The sequence below is a fragment of the Arachis hypogaea genome, chromosome 10 (genome assembly GCF_003086295.3).
Source record: "Arachis hypogaea cultivar Tifrunner chromosome 10, arahy.Tifrunner.gnm2.J5K5, whole genome shotgun sequence".
In the NCBI taxonomy this organism is placed as follows: Eukaryota; Viridiplantae; Streptophyta; class Magnoliopsida; order Fabales; family Fabaceae; genus Arachis; species Arachis hypogaea.
The window spans coordinates 87657917-87684252 of NC_092045.1; the positions used below are offsets into that span (position 1 = coordinate 87657917).

At 38.0% G+C, this 26336-nt stretch overlaps 2 long non-coding RNA genes across 2 annotated transcripts; one reads left to right on the forward strand and one right to left on the reverse strand.

Moving 5' to 3' along the window:
• Positions 1–5607: 5607 nt before the first annotated feature.
• LOC140175506 (uncharacterized) lies at positions 5608–7027 on the reverse strand. Its single transcript, XR_011866327.1, has 2 exons — positions 6611–7027; positions 5608–6279 (listed from the first exon to the last, which is right to left on the reverse strand). It is a non-coding gene; the product is annotated as an uncharacterized lncRNA (long non-coding RNA).
• Positions 7028–7564: 537 nt separating this feature from the next.
• Positions 7565–10787, forward strand: LOC140175507 (uncharacterized). Its single transcript, XR_011866328.1, has 2 exons — positions 7565–7801; positions 10486–10787. It is a non-coding gene; the product is annotated as an uncharacterized lncRNA (long non-coding RNA).
• The last annotated feature ends 15549 nt before the right edge of the window (positions 10788–26336 follow it).

Below are 26336 nucleotides of genomic sequence, written 5' to 3' on the forward strand. Positions count from 1 at the left end.
ATCAACACAAAATTTCTACCAAACTAATCTAACTAAAAGAAACAAAAATTAAACAAACAAGTGCTCCAAGGGAAGGAGAGTTAGAAAGATGTTACCAAGCACTTTTATTTAATGTCTTTAAGTTAGACAATTAGGAGAGCCCTTGCTATGGTGACTTGTTCTTGACTTCCCCACCAATGCTAGAATGTCCAATGTCCTTCGGGATCCCAATCCTAACCATTGACAAAAACAAAAGACAACCAAAAAGCAAGCTATTTACATATTAAAATATATACAATAGCCAAGAACATACACTATTGCAACTCCCTGGCAACGGCGCCAAATTTGATATATAGGAATTTATCATCGATATAGATTTTCACAAAATAGAATTCCATCGTTGAAAGTATAGTCTAGACCAACAATTAATTCCCACATCAAATGTTTTAAATTCAAATTATAATAACCGAGATCGAGAGTAATTCAACCTCGGGTTGTCTTCCCTAGGAGTTGCAATGAAATATACATTTATTGGCTATGAGAGAGAGCATGGGGGAATTAGGAATGCAAGAGAGAGCAAGTAATGTAAATGGCAAGAAATTAAATGAGCATGCAAGAAATTAAAAAGAGAGCAATTAAAAGAGAAATTAAATGCTAAAAAGGACTCTTGGCAAGAATTGGGTAATTAGGGATTCCTATCCTAGTTGTGGACCACAAACATGGAAATTGTGTGGAATCAATCCAAACTAGTCAATCCTCCTTGAGAATTAGTCAAAATGGTGCAATTGATCTCTGTCCATAAGTCCTAGTCAACTCACTAATTACTTAGTGAAAGACTAGCGTCAATGGAAACCAAATCAATTAACTATTCCCACACAATACGGAATGGACATCCACAACTCAATTCCACCCAAACATCCAATTTCTCAGCCAAGAGTGTGAAAACTAAACATGCAAGAAATTAGACATCAAAGCAATAAAAGTCAAAGCAATTAAATGTCAAAGCAAGGAAAATTAAAATGCAAGAAACCTCTTAGCAAGTAATTGAGAACTAAGGCTACCTATCCTAGTCATTGACCACAAACATGTGATGATTATGAAGAGTTAATCCTACTTAGTCAACCTTACATCGAAGATAAGTCAAATAGGCATAGTTAATTTCAATCCCTAAGTCCTATGTCAACACTAGGGGTCACATAGAGTCAAGAAAAACCAAATTAACTAACTACTCTAATATATCAAAGAAGAATGGACATCAATGACTCAAGGGATACCAAAGTCAACAATTCCAAGCCAAAAGTGAGGAAAAAACTAAGTGAAAACTAAGCCAAGAATTTTATCAAACACTTGGTGTGCATGAAAATAAAATAATATTAAATTGTAATAAAATAAATTCTAAAACTATCAAAGCAAGAAAATAACAATAACAACTAGAGAAAGCAATAAATGACATAGAAACATAAAATTGCATTAATTGGAATTAAAATAACAAAAGTGTTCATAACATGAAAATTGACATAAAACAGAAAATAATAAAAGAGATGAAGAAGATAAAGACAATAAAGCATAGAAACATAAATGAAACTACACTAAGACAAGAATTAAAGTGCTAAAATTAAAAAGAAACTAAGCTAAAAACCCTAATTCTAGAGAGAGGGGGGGAGCTTCTCTCTCTAGAAACTAAGAGAAAACATAACAAAAACTAAACCTAATTGCCCTCCCTCTTCATTCCTCTTCATGTTGGACTTAAATAGCTTCAAAAAATGAGTTGGATTCAGTTTTGGGGGCCTAGAAATTGCTGCCAGCGAGTTACAATTAATGAGGTCACGTACAGGGACCTGTGTGCGTCTGCACACTTGGCTGAAAGTTGACTTGTGCGTATGCACAAGTACCTATGTGTATGCACACTTAGACTTATGTCCACTATAGGAAATTGTATATCATTTTGAAGCCCCGGACGTTAGCTTTCCAATGCCATTGAAACCGCCTCATTTAGACCTCTGTAGCTCAAGTTATAACCAATTTGGTACAGAGAGGTCAGGGTTGGTAGCTTTCCAAATCCTTCATTTCTTGAATTCTTCCCTTTTGCATGCTCTTTTCCTCACTTCTTCAACCCATACTTGCCTTGGAAACCTGAAATCACTTAACAAATACATCAAGGAACCAAATGGGATTAAAGTGAATAAAATTTACTAAATTAAGTACAAAAGAGCATGTTTCCACTTTCAAGCACACTTTAGGAAGAAATCTCAAAAGTATGCTATTTAGGTGAATAAATGTGGGTTTATGTGATGAAATCCACTCAAATCAAGCCAAAATATATCGTAAAATATGGATCCATCATTCATCGTCATCAAGAATAGACAATGCAGAGAGCAGAGCCATGAAGGTGCATAAGGAATGGCGGCTACGTGAAAAATGGAGGTAGTAAAATGGTGAAAGGTGAATTAAGGTATGAAGAGATAAGTGGAAGGATGTTTTTGTATTGTGTTGGGTTTAGGGTTCAACTCAATAAAAATTGGCAGGACCCTTGTTAGTTACCTAACTGCTAGTGGGATTGTACAATTAAATCAGTTGGGCTACACATCCAAGCCTTATTGCATCCAAGTCCAACCAAGTAGGCCCAACACAAAAAAAATTCACTCTGATTAAAGAGAATGGTTACATGCACCAGAAACCCCAACCCCTTCTCTTCGTGCTCTAGTATGAAAAATCGTTCGTTCCTCAAACTCAAAACTACAACAATGAAATTTTAAATCTCTCTTAAAATCTCTCAAAAATCTTTTTCAAATTCTCTGCGAAAACTACTGCAGAATCCGCTAGTACGTTTGAATTCATCAACAAAAAACACACAAAAACAAGCACAAAGATTTCGCAAGGTACTGAGAAAACTATTGTTATTATGTTCAGTTAAGTTCTTGCAAATCTTGCATTTCTACTAGTTTGATTTAAGGTTTAGTTGATCGAGTTTCTCTGATTCTATTTTTTCTTGTTTTTCTCTGTAACTAGGGTATCAAATGAAACTATGTTGTTAGTTTATTGGTAATTCGGTTCACCTCTTAGTTTAATTGAGTTCATTTGCATGTAGAAATGAATTGAATGTGTTTTTCTTGCCGATTGAGTCTTTATGACTTCTTATTCAAATCTGAAGCAATTTTGGTTCATTTGCACATTAACTGAGGTTCACTTGATTGTTAAGTATTGACCAAATTTTTTATTTTTTAAGAAATTTAGGTTCATTTCTAGGTTTAATTTACGTTCATTTGGTTTGGTTTCGCTTGAATTTGCTGAACTTTTTCATGTGGGGTTGTTTAGTTAGTTTTTGTTCAAATCTGAAGTAATTTCGATTCATTTGTAAATTAACTAAGGTTCACTAGATGCTGCTGTTAAGTATTTAACAAATTTTTTATTTCTTAAGAAATTTTGATTCATTTCTTAGTTTAATTTACGTTCATTTGGTTTCGTTTTGCTTGAATTTGCTGAACTTGTTCATGTGGGGTTGTTTAGTTAATTTTTGTTCAAATTTGAAGCAATTTCAGTTTATTTGTGAATTAACTGATGTTCACTTGATGCTGCTGTTAAGTATTGATAAAGTTTTTTTCCTTAAGAAATTTCGATTCATTTCTTAGTTTAATTTACGTTCATTTAGTTTTGTTTTGATTGAATTTTCTACTTGTTTATGTGGGGTTGTTTAGTTAGTTTTTGTTCAAATCTGAAATAATTTCGGTTCATTTGTAAATTAATTGAGGTTCAGTTGATGCTGCTGTTAAGTATTGACAAATTTTTTTATTCCTTACAGCCAAAATAAAAAAGAAGACCATCTTAGAAAAGGAGAAGCCGCATTACAATGTAAGCATATACAAATTAAATCAACTCTATTTTTGCATTATAAATATATCATAACATAATGTTTCAAATCAAACTGGCAGTTCTGTTGAACTAGAGTGACCAGTTGAGATTTTAACTCAAAGTTATTTACTCTAATGGCAGGTATAGAGATGCTTCTTCCATAGAAGTCAGAAGTGGGTGCAGTAAAGTTACCTAGGATCTTCCTTGCGTCTCCTCCACTATTAGGATTGGCTGCCATGTTTGTACTTTCAGTTTCTTGTTCGAAAAGCTCTGTGAGGTTTCCTCCGGAGTGTTGTGCTCTAACTTGTTGTAGTCGCCTCCTTAGAGTACTCTTAGGTTCAGGATAGGATCAAATAGAGGTTCTTTATCCCTATTTCTACTCAGAAACAAGAAGAAAGAATGCAAGACGAGAAGAAGAAAATGATTCTCTATGTTAAAGTATAGAGGTCCTTTGTGAGAGAGTTAGAAGAGGAGGAAAGAAAAGAAAGATATCTTTTAAATTAAAAGAGTTTTTGAAAAATAAATAGAAAAGAAAAAAAGATTTTTTTAAAAATAGAGGTGAGAGAAAGAGGTAAGAATTTTCAAAAAAGGAGAAAGAGAAAGAGGTAGAAAGTTTTCAAAAATAAAAGAGAGAGAAAGAAGAATTAGGGAGATACTAAACTTTCAGAATTAGAATAAGATAAAACAAGTAACTAACCAACTAACAAGATTTGAAAACAAATTAAAAGAATTGATTTTGAAATTTAATTTTTAAAAGATTTGATTTTGAAATTTAACTTTTAAAAGAAAGTAAAGACTTGGCCTTTAAAAGTTTAAATTTAAAGAGAAGATAAGATAGGAAAGACTTAAAGCAAGAAGATATGATAAAGATTTGAAAAAGATTTGTAAAGATAAGATTTGAAAATTGATTTTTAAAAAAGATTTGATTTTGAAATTTGAATTTTGAATTTTAAATTTTGAATTTTGGAATTGAATTTTAAAATTTGAAACTAAAATAAGATAAGTGCGCAAAATTAAACTCCGTACAACTGAACCGCTAAGTGCACCGAGTCGTCCAAGTAATACCTCAGGTGAGTGAGGGTCAAATCCCACAGAGATTTTCGAATTGAGCAAACAATGGCTATCTTGTAAATCTTAGTCAGACGATTAGAAAAGATGGCTGTTTGTTAAGAAGCATAAATGAAAAGTAAAGAACGAAATACCAGATTAGTGTAAAAGCAATGATGGATATTTAGTTAAGGCTACGGAGATGCGTATTCTTTCTGGATTAACTTTTGTTATTGTTTACTTCAACAACGAACGATTCATTCAATAGCAGCCGTAATTGACTAACTCATGTAGCATCCTCATCAAGTTAGTCTCTAGTAAACCATAGCAGTCCACCATATCTGAGCAACTCAGGTTACATCCTCATCAAGTTAACTCATGGCTTCCTACCATAGTCGAAGGTGAAGACCTAAGCAATCCACTCCGCTTCGTGATCCTACTCAAATTGCCACAGATAAGGTTGGATCTTTCGGATCAGGGAACGCTGCTTCTCATACTCTAGCCTTGACGCCATTGAAACCTCAGTAACCGACGATCAATGGGATTATATGTCACATATCCAAAATCGCCCAGGAACGCTCTTGGAATCGCAGTGTATTCTCTAGCTATGATTCAATACTATCCGGGTCAGGACTCACACGGAACCCATGTAGAACAAGAATGATTGTCACGGGTCATCCTCACTTCATGAGACGAAAAACAAAAATGCAGAAGAGAATGGAATCAAATGTGTATTGAAATATAATAGTAATATTACTAATCAATGAGAATCAGCAGAGCTCCTAACCCTAACTTAGGAGGTTTAGTTGCTCATGCTTTACAGAAAGTAATGTAAAACATGAAGAAGGTAAAGATGAGGCAGAAGATGTTAAACATGGGTGATTTTCTCCTTTAACTACTAATAAAATAACTAAGAAGTACAAAAAGTATGACAGACTAGACTAAAGCTGCGAAAATCCATCCTTGGGCCCACTTTGGTTGAGTACTTGTGCTGAGCTTGGCATTCAACTCTGAGGAATGGGTGTTGAACGTCCATTAGGGGATGAATGGCGCTACCTTGTGCTTTGGTGGGTGTTGAACGCCCCAAGGTGGGTGGTTCTTGGGCGTTCAACGTTGGCTTGTCTCCTTGGGGGCGTCGAACGCCAGCCAGGGGGTAGCTCCTTGGCATTCAACGCCTAGTATGGGCAGGCTCATTTGAAGAAAAGTATGGACCATTATATATTGCTGGAAAGCAGCTCTGAAAGTTAGCTTTCCAACGCCATTGAGAACGTGTCATTTGGACTTCCGTAGCTCCAGAAATGCTCGTTTGAGTGCATAGAGGTTAGATTCTGACAGCATCTGCTACGCTTTCTTTGCCTCTAAATCAGACTTTGCCAAAGCTTCTCAATTTTAGACAAAAATTACCTGAAATCATCATAAAACACAACAACTCAAAGTAGAATCCAAAAATGTGAATTTTGCACTAAAACCTATGAAAATATAATAAAACTTAAACAAAACATAACTAAAGCAGTATGAAAATGATGCCAAAAAGTGTATAAAATATCCGCTCATCAGATCCGTATGGGAATGGATGGATAAAGAAGATACAAGTTTCAGCGGCTAAAAAAAATTAAACTGGCTACATAAGAGTATTATTGGCGGGACTACGACTGCCATAAATTTTAACATGTTGACAGTATAAGTAAGGAAGGAGTGGCCACTTGGAGTCCAAGTTCGAGATATGGGAGCATACAAAGCCTTATTGACTTTTGATAGTCTGCTTGATGTTGAAGAGGCTCTTGCATATAAAAGAAGTAATATCTTGAATATGTTTCATAGTGTTTAGAGATGGGATGATAATGAAAGAAGCAAAACTTGAAGGGTATGGGTGGAGTGCTTTGGCGTTCCACTACATGCTTGGTCGGCAATATGTTTAGAGTGATTAGGGGATAGTGGGGGCAAGTGGTTAAATGTGACAAAGAAACTGAGCTATGCAAATTATTTAGTGCGAGACAGGTGCAAATTGGTACATGTGTCTTTCATGTTATTAACGAATGGATTAACAAAACCATAGGCACCAGTAGATTCGATGTTTTTATTAAGAAAATTGGAAGAGAGAGATATAGATCCAAGTGCTTTGCCAATATAGATTTCAGGGTAGGTAACAATGGCATATTGGTTTTGGAAAATGAAAACAATGATGATAGTGCAGAAAGGAATATATCAATGACACTGGGGTGGGGTATGGCTCTGGAAAGGATTGCACAAGTGGCTCGGGAGGCTGAAAGTGACAAGGGTAGAAAGGTAATTCATGTTGATGATTTGAATGAATGGATTATGGAAACTTCAAATCAAGGAACGACTGAATCAACAATAAAAGCAATTATGAATAGAGCTGATTTTATGGGATCTTAATCAAGTAATGATGAAGCCATTTTCAAAAAAATTTTAGCATGGCATTATGGTGAGAGAACGAATGGAGTTGCTATTTTGGTTAATAAAAATTTGAATGAAAGATGCATTAATGATTTAAGGCCCATAATAGCGCAAAATAATAAAGGGAAAAGGTCCCTAATGGGCCAAAATAAAAAGAGCCTAATGAAGAATGATTCAGGAGTGGGTCGGCCCCAAAAATAACATAACCAACTAGTTGATAGGAGGAATGGGCTAGGTGTGGGTCGGGTACAAGAACCCAAGCATAAAACTAATGCTATGGAGGCTAACATGGGTGTTCAAACGTTGGGTGGTCATGGAAGCGGTGCGTTCAACGTCAACGATGGTGCCCATGCCGTTAGCAATGACGATTACGTTGTTCTTCAGCTTCACAAGGCTGGCTTAGAGGCTGTGGTGAGACGCGTTGCTGGTGAGGATGCCATGAGTTGCGGTACCGGTGAAGCCGTTATTTTGATGGAGAACAGCAATGAAGGCTCTATGTAAACCTCAGGTAATTAATAAATAATTAGCTAGTAAATTAATTATTATTTAAAGAAATTAGAAAATTAAATTTTATAGTTTAATGAGGTAAAAATAATTAAAATATGAATTTTGGCATTAATTTTAAAGATTTTGGCTCGAAATCGGACCAACAGGCCGAACCAGTTGGACCGGCCCATCCTATAAAAGCCACAACTTGGCTTCTTTACCCCCCAAAACCTGATGGAATCACGCTGATATGAGGGAAGGACTCATGGAATCCTAACTTCATATTCTTCCAAATATTCAATCTCACATAACTTTCAATCCAGAGCTTCGATTGACGAGTTGTCAGCAGCCACGCATTCATCTCAGAATTCTCTACAAAACCCACTAAGCAATTGGGTAAGAAACTTGAGATTTCTTACCCAGATCTTCTCTTTTTAGGTTTAAAATTTGAGGTTTTGGGTATTGAAGAATTGAATGATTTGATAGTTTAGATGAACTCTAGCAACGGGTAATCACTTGGTTTTGTCCATTTGACCCGTGGGTAGTGGTAAGAAAATCTTAACCCTTGCTAATCATTGATGATTATGAACCTTATGTTGAATTTGAGTGATATTATTGGTATTAGATTAAATATTAAGTCTTTGGATTAAATTGGTGGCATTGGAAAGCTAGAATTTGAGTCTTGGTGGTTGGGAGTTCGCATTTGGTGAGGAGTTGAAGCATTGGAGCTTGAGGATAGTGAAATTAAAGTGTGTTGGGCTTAGGGAAGAATCGGCCAAGGTATGATTTTGGTTTCTCGTAGTTAATATTGGTGATAATTGTCGATATTGGTGATAATTTGTGATAATTAAGAATGTGAAATGTAAATTAAGTTGAGAAATTGGGTCTGGAATGATTGAGGAAGGATGGAGAGGTAATTGGTAGTGATTTTTTTATTGTGATTGAAGTGATATGGAATGAGGATTTCGGAAAAATAGTGTTTGGAAACATTTGGTAAAGGCTAATTTTTTACCAACTTCGGCGGGCCATAACTCGACTTCTGGAGCCCTGAATTTTATGAAACTTGTTTTAAACAAAAATAGAGTTCGTGAAGTTTATGCCATTTAAAGAACGGATGAAAAGTCATTTAAAACAAAAAAGTTAGGCGCAATTGAAGTTTGGTGCAAAAATCTGGTTTTCTGCAAACTTAGCAGCTTTTGAGGAAAAAAGGATGGTCGCGTACGCGATCATGCATATGACGCGAGATTTGAGCTCTGCCAGGTGTTCTGCGTACACAGACATGGTCTCCCGTACGCAAACCTGTAAATTTGGATGCTCGCGTATGCGAGAAGTATACACGACGTGAGAATCCCCCCACTGTTTTGAAATCTCGTGTAGGCAGACATAATCTCGCGTACACGGAACCCCTGTTTTGGCCAAATGTGATATTTTTTAATGTTAAACCATTCCACTAGCTTTTCAAACCTCGATAACTAATATTTAAGACCTGAAAGTTAGATTTTAGATAATGGAAGAAGAGTGAAATTATTGAGGAAGTTAAATTGAAGTGGAAGGAAGTCTTTGAAGAGAAGAGATCAATTAATGGGGTATGAAAATATTGAATGTGGTATGAGATTGAATTTGATTGAGAAAGAGACCTCAGGTAAGAGGCAGTGACGGTGTCCACTTGCTCTGGATAACATATGAGGATAATGATTACGATTGAAAAGTGTGATAGCTACTATATCCCAAGAGTATGTTGGGTACTATATCCCTGATAGATGGTGACTGTGACTATGATGAGGTGGATTGAGGAATGATTATGTTAAGTTATGATTTTGCTTGTGTGTTTGGTTGTGTATATTCTGTTATACTTTTGTTGCCTTATTTTCTCTCTGTTTGTAAAGTGTGTCGGATACTATATCCCATGAGTGTGACAGGCACTATATCCCAAGAGCGTGGCAGGTGCTATATCCCAAGAGTGTGGGAGAACTTTACTTGAGAACTGTGTCGGGCATTATATCCTATGAGTGTGGCGAGCACTATATCCCATGAGCGTGGCGGGCACTATACCCCAAGAGTGTAGGAACACTTTATCCTAGAAAATACGACGGGTATTATATCCCATGAGTGTGGCAGGCACTATATCCCAAGAATGTGATAGGCACTATATCTCAAGAGTGTGGAGGCATGTCAGAGAGACAATATTCGGGTTAGCTACTGGGTGTGTCGGGTTATGGCAAGGTAACCAACACGTGAGTTCACGGCCAGTAGGGGAGGCATACATTATATGCATTCATTTGTTTTGTTTGAGTGTGGATTACTTGGGTTTTCCTAGTTGATTATCTATTCTTATTTGCTATATTTTCTACCTGCTGTAACTGCATTCTATCTGTGTTTTTACTTATTGTATTGTATGTCTCTGCAACTGAGAGATCCCTCGTATGGTGGAAGTGTGACGAGAGTTGTTCCACCGGTGTTTTGGAGGATTAGAGAAAATAGAAAGTGAAGGATTAAGTTACAATTAGATTTAGAACCTGAGTACCTTAGATAGTTTACCTGATTTCTGGTTTAATTTATAATTCTAAGTTTTAAATTTGAGTGTCAGAGTTCTAGGAATGCCTCTGGCTTTTCCAAGACCTTTTATATTAACTATGCGGACACCTTTACCATGCTGAGAATCCCCCGTTCTCATTTCATACATATATTGTTGTTTTTTAAATGCAGGTTGAGAGGCACCTTACTGAGCGTCTGGAGACTTTCAAGAAGCGAAGAACTATATTTGGGTTTAATATTTTGGTTGTTCTAGTATATACGTATGTTCATAGTTATTCTCCGCACCTTGAATTTTGTCCCTCTTAGAGGTTGATAATGGAGAAACAGGCGTTAGTTTGAGTCGTGTTTTGGGTTGTATACATATATATTTACATACTCTGGCCAGCCTTAGCTTCACAGGTCGAGTCTGGAGCTTGTTATTTGTATCTTTGAAACTCTGATCATATATATATTATCCCTTTCGTTCAATCTTATCTACCTTTCTTCTTTGACCCGATCATGAGTGATGTGATTTCTGTTTCATTTTTTATTTACCTTTTCTTTCAAGGCTCCTAGTTACAATTTCCTTCAGTTATATTATATTATGTATTTTTACTTTTAGAGGTTGTAGTTCCTCGCCACCTCCGATTTACATCCTAGGCGTAAAACTCTGTGTGAAAGGGTGTTACACTCTATACTAGACAAAGATGTAGGTGATGGTGACGTTTATAATGCTAATGATGAGGACAAAGATGTCGAGGTGAGGCAGGAAGCAAGAGGTAAGGTGATGGATGATGAGGGTTGTGAGGATGGGAATACGGAGGAGAACGACATGGGTTGCGGTGGTGTGCGTAATGATCATAATGTCATCAGGGAATCACACAATGCTGATAAATATGGTAATGGAGATGCAGGGCTGAGAGGAAAAAAAATGATAGGGAAGTGGTGTGTGAAATTTGAACTCGCACAACTTCACCGACAAGTGCACCGGGTCGTCCAAGTAATACCTCAGGTGAGTGAGGGTTGATCCCACGAGGATTATTAGATTGAGCAAGCAATGGTTATCCTGCAGATCTTAGTCATCCGAATAGAAAGTTAATTGTTGTTGTTGTAGGCGCATAAAACAAAACAATAAAGAAAGCAATAAAGAACTGATATAGAACAGTAGGGAGAAATCAGTTAATGCTTTGGAAATGCTTTATCTTTCCAGATTAATACTTCTTACCAACTATTTTAACAATGAATGATTCATTCTATGGCAAAGCTGTAAGTGATTAACGCCATGGATCGTTGTCAATTAATCTCTTCTAATCCATATCAAACGCCATGGATCATGGTCATTCAATATGAACAAGGGTGAAGCTCACGCAATTCATTCTCACTTGATCTTACTCAAAATGTCACAGACAAGGTCAGATCATCCGGATTGGAGAATGAAGCTCAATGTTCTAGCCTTAGCGCCACAGAAACCTCATTACCCATGACTAATGAGATTATATGTCACTTATCCCAATTAGCCTAGATAAATTATTGGTCTAGGTGATGTATTCTCAAGCTTATAGCTCAATACTATCCGAGTCAGGATTCGCAAAAACTCATGTAGAATAAGGGGTCATACTCTTGTTCCACCCCAGATTCATTGGATAAAGAATGACAATACATCATAGAATAGAACCAAACTTATATTAAAATAGAGAAGTAATCATATTAATCCGTAGGAATAAGCAGAGCTCCTAACCTTAACCTAGGAGGTTTAGTTGCTCATAATTTACAAAGAAAACAGAGAAGATCTGTCTAATGTTGTGGGAACTCTCTTTAATTCTAAGTGATCTCCTTTTTTTAAATAGTAAACACTAACCCTAAGAAATGTTAAATTTAAATTAAAAAGTACAAAGATAAGACTGCATAAGCTAAGGAGTGGTAAAATCCACTTTGGGCCCACTTTGGTTGAGTGCTTTGTCCAAGCCTGGCGTTCAAATTGGAGAATGGCCGTTGAACACCAGCTAGGGGGTGAACGTGCTACTATCTTGGTCCCTTGGTGGCGTTGAACGCCAGCTTTGGGCGTTCAACGCTGGGCTTGCTCCCTTTGGGGCGGTGAACTCCAGATGTGGACGTTCAACACCAGTTTTAGGCAGTGATCTTGAAAATAAGTATAAACTAGTATATATCTTTAAGCGTGTTATTTTCAAGTATTACCACCGGATACATAAACGCCACAGGCACTTAACTGGGAGAACCCTTTGGATTTGAATTTAGCTTTGTTTAAATTCCCAGACTGTGATGCCCAAAGTTTTTAAGCGTACCCTTTAGTTTTGGATCATGACTTTAACTACTCAGTCTCAAGCTCTTTGCTTGACACTTTTACACTACAAGTATTTAGTATGGGATAGCAACTCATTTGAGCTTTTTACGCCAATTTTGACCCTCCTAACCATTGATGCTCAAAGCCTTGGATCCTTGCTCTTGTCTTTTCCTTTATATTTTTTTCTTTTATTTTTCTTTTTCTTTTTGCTGCTTTTTCTTGCTTCAAGAATCAATATTTTTTATTTTTCAGAGAATCAATAATACTCCTCTAAATTCACCGTTCTTCCAGAGTCAATATGCTCAACTTCAATATCAATTATGCACAGTTAATTCATACATTCAGAGAATAAAGATAAGGCCACCGCATCTTAAGTAATTGAAATAACTTGTACTAAACTCAAGGCTTTCTGTATTTTATTGCTTCTTAAAAAATTTTTTTATTTAAGTTTAGTGAGGAATATGTGAAACATCTTAAAACGCAACTAACAGGTATGGAAACTAACTACTAAACTAGAAAATGGAAAATCCTAATAGTAATCATGCAACTCAGAATTGAAAGACAGGAAATAAAGCACTAAAATAGGTATAGGGTAGGTAAGATGAAACTCAACCACCTTAGTCATGGTGGTTGCTGCTTTCCCCAGAGGACATTTTCTGGCGCTTAAATTCCTCTAATTCTCATCCCTGCCTCTCTTGTCCTTCGACCAGCTTGTGAAGAAGTTGAGACTGGTCTTTTTGCTCCTCTTTGAGTTGGTCCATGGTGGCTCTCAACTATTCAATGGATGTGGCCAGTTGAGTCCAGTATTCGATTGGAGGGAGGCTCTTAGGAGGGGAGACTAGCCTTTGAATCTTGGCTTACGTTGGTTCCCTTGTGTGTTACATGCTCTCCTTGGTGATTGGGTCATCTCCTGTAATGAATGTATCTCTGTCAATAAAGATTCTTGCTTCATCATACAAGCGAGAGATGAGGTGTAGAAAGGCCAGCCTTAATTGAGTTGAGGTTTTGACTGCAATTCAGTACGTCTCGCAGAGGATTATTTGATGAACTTCCACCTCATTCCCAAGCAAGATGCAGTGGATCATCACAGCTTGCTTTATTGTGACCTTGGAGCGGTTGCTAGTGGGGAGGATAGAACGCCCAATAAAATCCAGCCATCCTCTAGGAACTGGCTTGAGATCCATCCTCCTTATTTGGATTGGTTGACCCTTTTTGTCAGTTATCCACTGTGTTCCAGGGAGACATATGTCCTGTAAGACTTAGTCTAGCCTTGGATCAGCGTGCACTCTCCTATTAAAGGAGTTAAGGTTATCCTTCAATGGGGGTACCTGGAAAACTTTCCTCACTTTTTCCAGACCGTAATGCAAGGTCTTTCCTCAGACCATAATGCACCATGGGTTGAATTCCGGTCTTTCTTCCTTTTATTTGTTCAACCTCCATAAGTTCGCATATACCTCTCAGACCTTCATGATTCTAACCTTAGTTGCAGGGTTGGCTAGAATCTCCCAACCCCTTGTTCGGATATGCTCTTGAATCTCCGGATATTCGTCTTCTTTTTAGATCGAACTTAACTTCCGGAATTATAGCCTTCTTGCACACTACATCATAGTAGTGTTCCTCATAAAGTTTGGAGTAAAACTTGTAGGGCTTATAGGCGACCATTGAGGGAGCCTTTTCTTTCTTGTTTCTTAAAGTAGATCTTCCACCCTTTGGTGCCATAAGAGCAGAGTGAACAGCAACATCAAACTCAAGAAATTGCTCGTCCCGAGTAAGAAGAAAAGAAAACAGAGGAAGAAGAAGCGAAAAGTGTAGAAGCAGGTGAATGGGGGCATGACAGAGGGAGAGAGAATCAAATGGGTATTAATAGAGAGGGAGTGGGTTTCTTATTTGAAGTTTGAAAGAGATGAGATAAGCTGGCGAATTTTGAAATTTAAAGATAATACCAACGATGAAAAAGATATGGTTAGCCAAGATATGGGTTATGAAGTTATAAAAGATTTGAAAAATATTTGAAAAGATATTATATGAAAAGGATATGGTTTTGAAAAGATAAGATAGGAAAAGATTTGGATAAAAAAGATTTGAAATGAAGAGGTTTAATTTTAAAATGTAGTTATGAAGATATCAAATAGGACGATTTGTTATGAAAAGATAAGTTTGGAAAAGATTTGGTTTGAAAAGTCTACTCCATCTTTCTCCTTTGAAGCACTCGAGTTCTTACCATCCCCCTTCTGGGTGTTCAATGCCCAGATCTGGCGTTGAACACCAGTTGGGGGCCTCTCTTTTTTTTTTTTTTTTTTTTTTTTTTTTTTTTTTATAGAATTGGGCCGTTCAACGCTAAGAATGGGCGTTAAACGCCCATTGGAGGCCAAAGGAATGGCCCTGATTTCTCTTGTATGGGGGTTGAACGCCCATTTTGCAGCCCATTATTGGCGTTCAACGCAAGTAAGTACCCTTAAATGGACGTTGAATGCCCAGGCTTCCCCCTTCTTGGCGTTGGGCGCCAGTTCTGGTGTTCAACGCCAGCAAGGGGCTCTCTCCAGGGTGTTCTGGTTTTGTTCCTAGGCATTCCTGTTCCTATTCTAAGTGCTACACATGATCACAAATGTTTAAAAAGCAAGGGAAAAATATGGAATTTCGACGAGATTAAGGCTTAGTTTGATAAAGCTTTTACTTTTCAAAAGTAGCTTATAAAAGTTAACTTTTAAAAGATAGCTTTTTAAAAGTTATAGCATTTATGTTTGGTAAATCAAATCAAAAATAGCGTTTAATAAGCACAAACAACATCAATTACCTTTGGTAAAATAGCTTTTAAAATTAATTAACATATGAGGTTATGTCAGACTTTTAAATTTTGAAAAGCACAAGCCAACTTTGAAAAGCTCTATCTTAGGTGCTTTCAAAAGTACCTCGATCTTTTAAAAGATGCAAGCACAAGCACATGATCTTTTTGATTTACCAAACACAAAATGAAGAGCTTGAACTTTTAAAAAGCACAAGCACCCCTTCGAAAAGCTTTACCAAACCAAGCCTAAATATGAACGCAAACTAAAATAAACGGATGAAATGAAGAATACTATACATATGGCTGGGTTGCCTCCCAGCAAGCGCTTCTTTATTGTCAGTAGCTGGACAATGCTGTTGTCATGTCACCAGAAGGCTGGAAGACTCTGGAAGAAATCTTCCGATTATGCCATTTTTTGGATCTCTCCTTGTAAATTCTAGTATTCTCAAATGGAGCATGCCAGAATTCATCCAACTCATTTAGTTAGAGTAACCATTTTTCTCCCGCAGCCATGGGATCAAAGTTGAGGAACCTTGTTGCCCAGTATGCTCTGTGTTCCAATTTCAGGAGTAAGTGGCATGTCTTTCCATAGACCAACCAGCAAGGGGACATCCCGATGGGGGTTTTGAATGCAGTCTGGTATGCCCAGAGAGTATCGTCAAGTTTCCTTGCGCAATCTCTTCTGGAGGTACTAACTATCCTCTCCAGAATTCGTTTGAGCTCCCTATTGGAGATTTTAGCTTGTCCATTGGTTTGTGAATGGTAGGGGGTGGCCACTTTGTGATGAACACCACATCTTTGTAAGACGGAGGCAAGCTGTCTGTTATAGAAGTGGGTGCCTCCGTCACTGATCAGTGTTTGTGGGACACCGAACCTGCTGAAGATGCACTTCTACAAAAACTTCAACACCACTCGGGTGTCATTAGTGGGGGGAGCGATTGCCTCAACCCATTTAGACACGTAGTCTACTGCCACAAAAATGTAGGTGTTTGAATATGAGAGTGGAAAGGATCCCATGAAGTCTATTCCCCATACATCAAACAACTCAATTTCCAAAATCTTTGTTGTGGCATTTTGTGATTATGAGGAAGATTTCCAACCCATTGGCATTTGTCATAATTACGGACAAACTCTCAGGAGTTTTTGAAGAGTGTTGGCTAGAAGAATCTGCACTGGAAGACCCTGGTAGCTGTTCTCTCTCCTCCAAAATGTTCTCCATATTCATAGCCATGACAATGCCATAGAATTTGCTGGATTTCTTCCTCGGAGACAAAACATTGGATTATAGAATCCGAGCATCTCTTAAAGAGGTAGGATTCATCCCATAATTAGTATTTAGCATCATGCAGGAGTTTGTGCACTTACTGTCTGCTATACTTTTTCAGAATGAACTTCATGGTTTTATAGTTTGCAATGCCTACAAACCATGGTACTTTTTGGATTGTAAAAAGCTACTCATCAGGGAAAGTCTTGGACACCACAATGATGGGCGTGGCTGTTCTTGTGTCAAGCTCAATTTGGGATAGGTGATCCGCCGCTTGGTTCTCTGATCCTTTTTTGTCCCTGATCTCAATGTCAAATTCCCGGAAAAGCAGTACCTATCTGATTAACCTGGGTTTAGAGTCCTAGTTGGTTAGGAGGTACTTGAGAGCTGCATGGTCAGTTTAAACAATGACCTTTGAACCAATTAAATAAAATCTCAACTTATCCATTTCATAGACAACTGCTAGCAGTTCATTTTCAGTGGTGGTATAGTTCCTTTGAGCATCATTTGAAACGCGAGAAGCATAATAAATGACGTGCAGAAGCTTGTCATGTCGCTGCCCCAGAACTGCGCCTATGGCGTAGTCACTGGCATCACACATTAGCTCGAATGGTAGGGCCCAGTTAGGTGCAGAAATGACAGGTACAGTGACTAGCTTGGCTTTTAAAGTTTTAAAGGCAAGCAGGCCATGCTCATAAAAAGCAAAAGGTGTGTTTGCAACTAGAAGGTTGCACATGGGTTTTGCAATTTTGGAGAAATCCTTGATAAACCTCCTGTAGAACCCTGCATGGCCTAAGAAACTTCTGATTGCCTTAACATTAGTTGGCGGTGGTAATTTTTCAATCACTTCCACCTTAGCTTGGTCAACCTCTATTTCCTTGTTTGAGATCCTATGCCCAAGAACAATCCTTTCAGTAACCATAAGATGGCATTTCTCTTAGTTTAAAACTGGGTTTGTTTCTTGGCAGTGCTTCAGCACCAGGGCTAGATGGTTAAGGTAAGAGTAAAAGGAATCGCCAAAAATAGAGAAGTTATCCATAAATACCTCCATGAATCACTAGGTTTATTTGGAAGGTTGCTGGTGCATTGCAATGGCCAAATGGCATCCTCCTATAAGTGAACACTCCAAATGGGCATGTGAACGCTGTCTTTTCTTGATCCCGAGGATCTACTACGATTTGATTGTAGCCCGAGTAGCCATCCAAGAAGCAGTAGAATGCATGGCCAGCCAGCCTTTCCAGCATCTGGTCAATAAAAGGTAATGGAAAGTGATCCTTTCTTGTGGCGTCGTTGAGTCTCCTATAATCAATGCACATATGCCACCTTGTGACCGTTCGTGTGGGGATCAACTCATTCCTTTCATTGAGGATTACTGTCATCCCGCCCTTCTTTGGGAACTACCTGTACACGGCTCACCTAGGGGATATCAGAAATGGGAAATATGATCTCAGCCTCCTAATGCACGAAAATGAAACTTGCACAACTGAACCGGCAAGTGCACCGGGTTATCCAAGTAATAACTCAGGTGAGCGAGGGTCAATCCCACGAGGATTGTCAGAATGAGCAAGCTGTGGTTATCCCGTAGATCTTAGTCAGGCAAATAGAAAGTTGATTGTTGTTGCTGTAGGTGCATAAACAAAACAATAATGAAAGCAATAAAGAATTGAAGTAGAAACAATAGTAAGAATTCAGTTAAGGCATCGAATATGCTTGTTCTTCCGGATTAAGACTTCTTACTGACTACTTCAACAATGAGTGATTCATCCAATGGCAAGGCTGTAAGTGATTAAGCTAGGGGTAGTGGTCATTAATCTCCTCTGATCCAAACCAAACACCAGCCATGGTAGTTCAATCTGGAAGAGGGTGAAGCTCACGCAATTCAATCTCTAGTGATCCTACTTGAAACGTCACAGACAAGGTCGGATTTTCCAGATCGAAGAATGATGCTCAGTATTCTAGCCTTAACGCCACAGGGACCTCAATTATCCATGACTAACGAGATTTCATATCACATATCCCAATTAGCACAAATAACTTGTTGGAAGCTGTGATGTACTCTCAAGCTGTAGCTCAATACTATCCGGGTTAGGACTCGTAAAGAACTCATGTAGAATAAGGGGTGATACTCTCGTTCCACCCTAGATACATAAAGATAAAGAACAAAAATACATCATAGAATGGAATCAAACATATATTAAAGTAGAAAAGTAATGATATTAAGCCATAGGATTGAGCAGAGCTCATATCCTTAACCTAAGAGGTTTAGCCGCTCATACTGTATAGAAATAATATGTGTTCTGAGAGGTTAAAGATCCTAAACATGGGTGATCTTCTCCTATATATACTAATCTAATAATTAAAAATTACAAAAATGAGTAAAACTAAGCAGAAAGGTGCGAAAATCCACTTCTGGGCCCACTTAGTAAGTGTTTGTGCTGAGCTGGCGTCTAACATTGATGAGTGGGTGTTGAACGCCCACTAGGTGGTGTCTATGCTGCCTTGATGCTCCCTTGGTGGCGTTGAATGCCAGTTTTGGGCGTTCAACGCTGGCCTTGGTCCTTCTGGGGCGTTGAACGCCAGAAAGGGGGTAAGTTAGGCATTCAACGCCTGTTTTGGACAGTCCTTTCTAAAGAAAAGTATAGACTATTATATATTACTGGAAATCTCTAGACGTTAGCATTTCAACACCATTAAGGGTGCATCAATTAGACATTTGTAGCTCAAGAAATTCCTATTTGAATGCACAGAGGTCAAGATTTGACAACATTTTCTATCCTTTCTTTGCCTCTGAATCAGACCTTGCCAAAACTTGCCAAATTCATCCAAAAATCACCTAAAATCATAAGAAAAATATAAAAACTCAAAGTAGCATCCAAAATGTGAATTTTGCACTAAAACCTACTAAAACATAATAAAACTCAACAAAATATAATTAAAAACACTAAGAAAATAATACCAAAAAGGATATAAAATATCCACTCATCAAAACACCAAACTTAAGTTGTTGCTTGTCGTCAAGAAACCAAAAAAGTAGCACTAAAATTAAGAGAAAGATACAATAAGTCTTAGAGTTTTCCATGAAGCTCAATTCCAAATAATTGAATGGGTTATTAGCTCTTTACTTCTAAACAGTTTTGGCATCTCACTTTTCTTTGAAGCTCAGAAGTATTGGCATCCTTTGGAACTAGAATCCGGATGATATTATTGATTTTCTTCTTTTAGCTCCTTTTTATTCTTGAACACAGCTTCTTTTGGTGCTTTGCACCTTTTGAGCCTAGGTTTGACTCTGAGCGTTTTATTTTTCCGTATTACCACTGGATACATAAACGCCACAGGCACTTATCTGGGGCACCCTTTGGATTCAAATTTTAGCTTTGCTTAACTTCCCAGACAGTGGTGCCCAGAGTTCTTAGGCGTACTCTTTAGCTTTGGGATCACGACATTAACTGCTCAGTCTCAAGCTCTTTACTTGACACCTTCGCACCACAAGCATTTAGTTGGGGATAGTAACTCATTTGAGCTTTTTAGGCCTATTTTTGACCCTCCTAACCATTGATGCTCAAAGTCTTGGATCCTTTTATTGGTTTTCTTCTTGGAAATTTTTTTTGAATGCTGTTTCTTTTGCTTCAAGAATATATAATTTGGATTTTTCTGAGAACCAATAATACTTCTCTTAAATTCACTGTTCTTTCAAGAGCCAACACCCTCATCTTTAAGACAATTATGCACAGTTAATTCATACATTCAGAAAGTAAATTCAGGGCCACCACTTTGTGAATTAGAAGGAACGAATTATAATCAACTCAAGAATTCTTGTATTATACTACTTCTAAAAAAACAAAATTTTATTCAAGTTCAATGGAATGATAAGTGGAACATCTTAAACTTAAATGACAGAATTAGAAATTAACTACTAGAAAAATGGGAAATCCTACTAGTGATCATGAAATATTAGAATTGAAAGACACAAAATAAAGTACTGAAATAGGAATTGAACATGGGTGAAAACTCAACCACCTTAATCATGGTGGTCACTGTTGTCTCCAGCAGATACTTTCTGATGCTTCAATTCTTCCAATTCTCACCCTTGCTTCTCTTGTTCTTCAGCCAGCTTATGAAGTATGTAAGACTGGTTCTTTTGCTCCATTCTCAATTGATCCAGAGTGGATTGTAACTGTTCAACGGATGCTGCCAGTTAAGTCTAATATTCAACTGGAGGGATACTTTGTTCTTGATGCGGCTCGGGCGTCTTCCTCTTAGGAGGGTCAACTTATTGCTGAATCCTATCCAGTGCTGGCCCCCTGGGGCTCTCTATACGCTCTTTGGTGATTGGGTTGTCTACTAGAATGCATGTGTCTCTGTCAATCAGGACTCTTGCCTCACTACACAAGCGAGAGATGAGGTGTAGGAAAGCCAGCTTGGCTTGAGTTGAGGTCTTGTTTGCGAATTTATACATCTCACAGGGGATTAGTTGGTGAACTTCCACCTCATTGGCCATCATGATGCAATAGATCATCACTGCTCGCCTTACAGTAACTTCAGAACGGTTGCTAGTAGGAAGTATGGAACTCCCAATGATGTCCAACCATCCTCTAGCAACTGGCTTGAGATCCATTCTCCTCAGTTGGTTAGGTTTACCTTTCTTGTTATTGATCCACTGAGTTCTGGGAAGACATATGTCCTTAAGGACTTGATCTAGCCTTGGATTAGCTTGTACCCTCCTATTAATGGAGTCAGGGTCATCCTTTTGCAGGGATAATTTGAAAATCTCCCTCACCTTATCCAGATTGAAATGTAGAGTCCTTCCTTGGACCATGGTGTTCCATGTATGGAATCCCTATCCTTCTTTTTTTTTATATGTCATCCACAAATTTGCATAAAATTCATAGACTCTTAGTATTCCAACATTGGTTGTAGGGTTGGCCAGAATTTTCCAACCTCTCATTTGAATCTGCTCTTGGATTTCTGGGAATTCATCTTCTTTTAATTCGAAGTTGACTTCCAAAATCACTGCCTTCTTGCGCATTACATTGTAGTAGTGCTCCTCATGAAGCTTGGAATAAAATCTATAAGGTTTATAGGCAGCTGTTGGTGGAGCACTTTCTTTCTTATTTCTTGAGGTAGATCTTCCACTTTTTGGAGCCCTGGAATGTGAATAATTGAAAAAGTGAAGTGTATGCCACACCAAACTCAAAAAGTTTGCTCATCCCGAGCAAAAAGAAAAGGAAGAGGGAAGCATAGGCTTGATGAAGAAGGGCGTGTGAGGGAGAAAGAAGGTCGAATGTTTAAGTAGAAGGAGGGCGGGTGTGATTTTTGAATTTTAAATTGAAAGGGGATAGGAGAAGATAGCCAAATTTAAATTGAAAAGATAAGATTCAAAGATAAGGAAGAGATGATTGAAACTTCTTTAAATTATATAAGATTTGAAAAAGAATTAAAAAAGATCATGTGGAAAGAGAAGATATTCATGAAAAGGTTTGAGATGAGAAGATATGGACTAAAAAAGATTTGAAAAGGATTTGAATTGAAAAAGATTTGATTTGAAAAGATAAGATTGGAAAATAAGTTATTGAAAGATATATGAATTAAATGGGTTTAATTTTGTGAAATATAAATAAAAAGAAAAGAAAGTATGATTTGGAGATATGATTGATGAAAAGAAAAGGTTTTGAAAAGATATGGTTTGACAAAGTCAACTCCTCCTTTCTTCCATGTACATTCGACATTTTTCTCCTTCGAATGCCCAGGTCTGGCATTGAACACTAAGGGGGGTCTCTTCTTTTTTGAATGAATTGGGCGTTCAACGCCAGGAATGGGCGTTGAACGGCCATAGGGGATCAGAAAGTGGTCCTTTTCAGCTCCCCAGGGGGCGTTGAACACCCAGCCTTGCTCCAGGTCTGGCATTCAATGCCAGCAATTACCTCTCAATGGGCGTTGAACTCCCAGAATACTCCTTCTCTAGCGTTCAACACCAGTTCTTCCCCCTGATTGGGCGTTGAACGCCCAGCTTCCTCCTTGCCTGGCATTCAATGCAAGCAAGGGGCTCTACCCAGGGTATTCTGTTTTCAATTATGAATATCTCTGTCTCTATTCTAAGTGCTACGCATGATCACAAATGTAAAAAAGATAAAGGAAAACTATGAAAGCTAAGACGAAATGAATTGAAAATAAATTTAAATGAGAATAAAATAAGGAAAGAAAACGACAATACGCTACTTATGGTAGGATTGCTTCCCAACAAGCGCTTCTTTACTATCATTAGCTCGACTTTACTACTGTCATGTTAGCAATAGTGTAAAGCTTTCTTGCTCCAGATTATCCGCTAGGTAATGTTTGACTCTCTGTCCATTCACTGTAAATCTTTTATCACAATGTCTATCTTGGAGCTCAATATGACCATAAATTGATAAATTAGTGACCACAAAAGGTCCCGTCCATCATGACTTTAGCTTCCCAGGGAAGAGTTTGAGTTTGGAATTGAAGAGTAAAACCTTCTGGCCAGGCTCGAAGACTCTGGAAGATATCTTTTTAGCGTGCCATTTCTTGGCTCTTTCCTTGTAAATTTTAGCATTGTTAAATGCAGCTTGTCAGAATTCATCCAGCTCATTTAGTTGGAGTAGTCTTTTTTCTGTTACAGCCTTGGCATCAAAGTTGAGGAATCTGGTTGCCCAATAGGCTCTGTGTTTCAGTTCCACTAGTCAATGACATACTTTGCCATAGACCAGCTGGTAGGGCGACATCCCAATAGGGGTCTTGAAAGCTGTTCTATACGCCTAAAGGGCATCGTCAAGCTTTCTTGACCAGTCCTTCCTGGAGGCGCTCACTATTCTCTCCAGAATTCTTTTGAGCTCCTTGTTTGAGATTTTGGTCTGTCCATTTGTCTGTGGATGGTAGAGAGTTGCCACTTTGTGGCGAACGCCATAATAATTCAGGATGGAGTCGAGTTGTATATTACAGAAATGACTGTCTCCATCACTAATCAGTGTCTTTAGGACGCCGAATCTGCTAAAAATGTATTTCTGAAGGAATTTCATCACCACTCGAGTGTCATTAGTGGGTGATGCGATTGCTTCAACCCATTTAGACAAATAGTCTATTGCCACAAGGATGTATGTGTTTGAGAATGAGGGTCGAAACGGGACCATGAATTTGATGCTTCATACATCAAACACCTCAATTTCCAAGATCCCCTGTTAAGGCATCTCGTGATTGTGAGGGAGATTTCTAGCCCATTGACAGCTGTCACAGTAGCGAACAAACTCCCGGGAGTCCTTGAAGAGTGGTGTCCAGTAGAAGCCACTCTGAAGGACCTTGGTGGCTATTTGCTCACCTCCAAAATGACCTCCATAATCTAAGCCATGGTAATGCCATAGGACTTACTGTGTTTTTCCTCAGATATGCAATGGCGGATTATACCGTCCGAGCACCTTTTGAAAAGATATGGTTCATCCCACAAGTAGTACTTATTATCATGGATGAGTTTCCGAACTTGCTGTCTATTGTATTCCTTGGCAATAAACCTTATCACCTTGTAATATGCAATGTCAGCAAACCAAGGTGCCTTGCATAGTGCAAATAGTTGTTCATCATGGAAGGTCTCGAATATCACAGCAGTAGGAGGGGACGTCCCTACTACAGGTTCAATCCGGGACAAGTGGTCAGCCACCTGATTTTCTGACCCTTTCCTGTCCTTGATCTCTATGTTAAACTCTTGTAGAAGTAATACCCATCTTATCAATCTTGGTTTAGAGTCCTTCTTGGAAAGAAGGTACTTGAGAGTAGCATAGTCAGTATAGATAATGACCTTAGAGCCTATTAAACAGGATCTGAACTTGTCAATGGCGTAGACCACCACAAGTAGCTCCTTCTTTGTGGTGGTGTAGTTCTTTTGTGCATCATTTAAAACATATCTCTGTCTGAGGACTACACCAATTCAATAATCACTGGAATCACACATCAGTTTGAATGGTAGGTCCCAGTTGGGTGCAGAAATGACAGGTGCAAAGATAGGCTTTGCTTTCAGAGTTTCAAAGGGATGCAGGCAATCCTTGCTAAAAGCAAAAGGAGTGCCAGTGGCTAAGAGATTGCACAGGGGTTTTGCAATTTTGGAGAAGTTTTTTATAAACCTCCTATAGAAACGTGCATGTCCTAAGAAATTTCTGATTGCTTTAACATTAGTGGGTGGTGGTTATCGTTCAATTACTTCTACCTTGACCTGATCGCCTCTATTCCCTTGTTCGAAATCCGATGTCCATGAACAGTGCCTTCAATCACCATGAAGTGGCATTTTTCCAGTTTAAAACCAGGTTAGTTTCTTGGCATTATTTTAGAACTAGGGCTTGATGGTTAAGGCAGGAATCAAAGGAATCACCAAAGATAGAAAAATTATCCATGAATAATACTTCAAGGAATTTTTCAACCATGTCTAAGAAAATGGAGAGCATACACCTCTGAAAGGTTGCAGGTGCATTACAGAGGCCGAATGGCATTGTTTTGTAAGCAAACACTCCATATGGACATATAAATGTTGTTTTCTCTTGATCTTGAGGATCTACTGCAATTTGATTGTAGCCTGAATACCCATCTAGGAAGTAGTAGAAGTCATGCCCATCCAGTCTCTCCAGCATCTGGTTTATGAATGGCAAAGGAAAATGATCCTTTCTTGTGACGTTATTGAGTCTTTTATAATCAATGTACATACGCGAACCTATCACTATCCTTGTAGGGATCAGTTCATTCCTTTCATTGTGGACCATCGTCATCCCTCCTTTCTTGGGTACAACTTGATGGTGTTTTTGTGGAAAAACGAATTTCCAACACACAAATCCAACTGGCAAGTGTACCGGGTCGCATCAAGTAGTAATAACTCACAAAAGTGAGGTCGATCCCACAGGGATTGATGGATCAAGCAACTTTAGTGGGTGATTAGTTTAGTCAAGCTAACATTGAGTGAATTGTGTGAAGTGTAGCCAACAGAAAGTAAATTGCAGGAATGATAAAGTTGCAGAATCTAAATGGGCAGAAAACTTAAAGAGCAAGAAAGTAAAATAGCTGAAACTTAAATTGCAAGAAAAGTAAATTGCATCAAATGTAAATGGGGCTGGGGTGCTGGAAATTAAAAAGAGAGCAGTAAAGAAAAGCGTAGAACAATTGCAGGGAGATTAAATTGCTTGGAAGTAAATTGGAAGTAATAGGAATAGAAAGGTAAAAATACAGATGAAATAAAAGCAACAGATATAAACAGCAAGGCAAAATTTCTTGAAGAAGCAACACAGAATGTAACTCAGCTCAATTGTGAAATTTAAAGAGACAAGATCTCAGGGAATCAATGAGACTAGAAAACAAGTCTAGATCTCAATTCCTTCCTTGATCAAAGTAGAAAGCAGATTGAAGAAGAAAGAAAGATGGAAGCAGTAAATGAGAACGCAGATTCAACTTTCAATTCTTAGAAATTATGCAGAAGATGAACAAAGATGGATTTCAGATTAAAGATTGAAACAGAATTCCTCCAACCTCAATCCAAAATTTCAAAACAGAAATGAAAACTAAGAGAGAGAGCTCTCAAATCCTAATACTCTCTAGTGGAGCTAGCCTTCCTTTCCGAGCTCTAATTGATGCCTTTATATAGGCTTTACAAAATAAAAAATGAAAATGAAATTAAAACAAATTACAAAAATGAAAATCCTAATTTA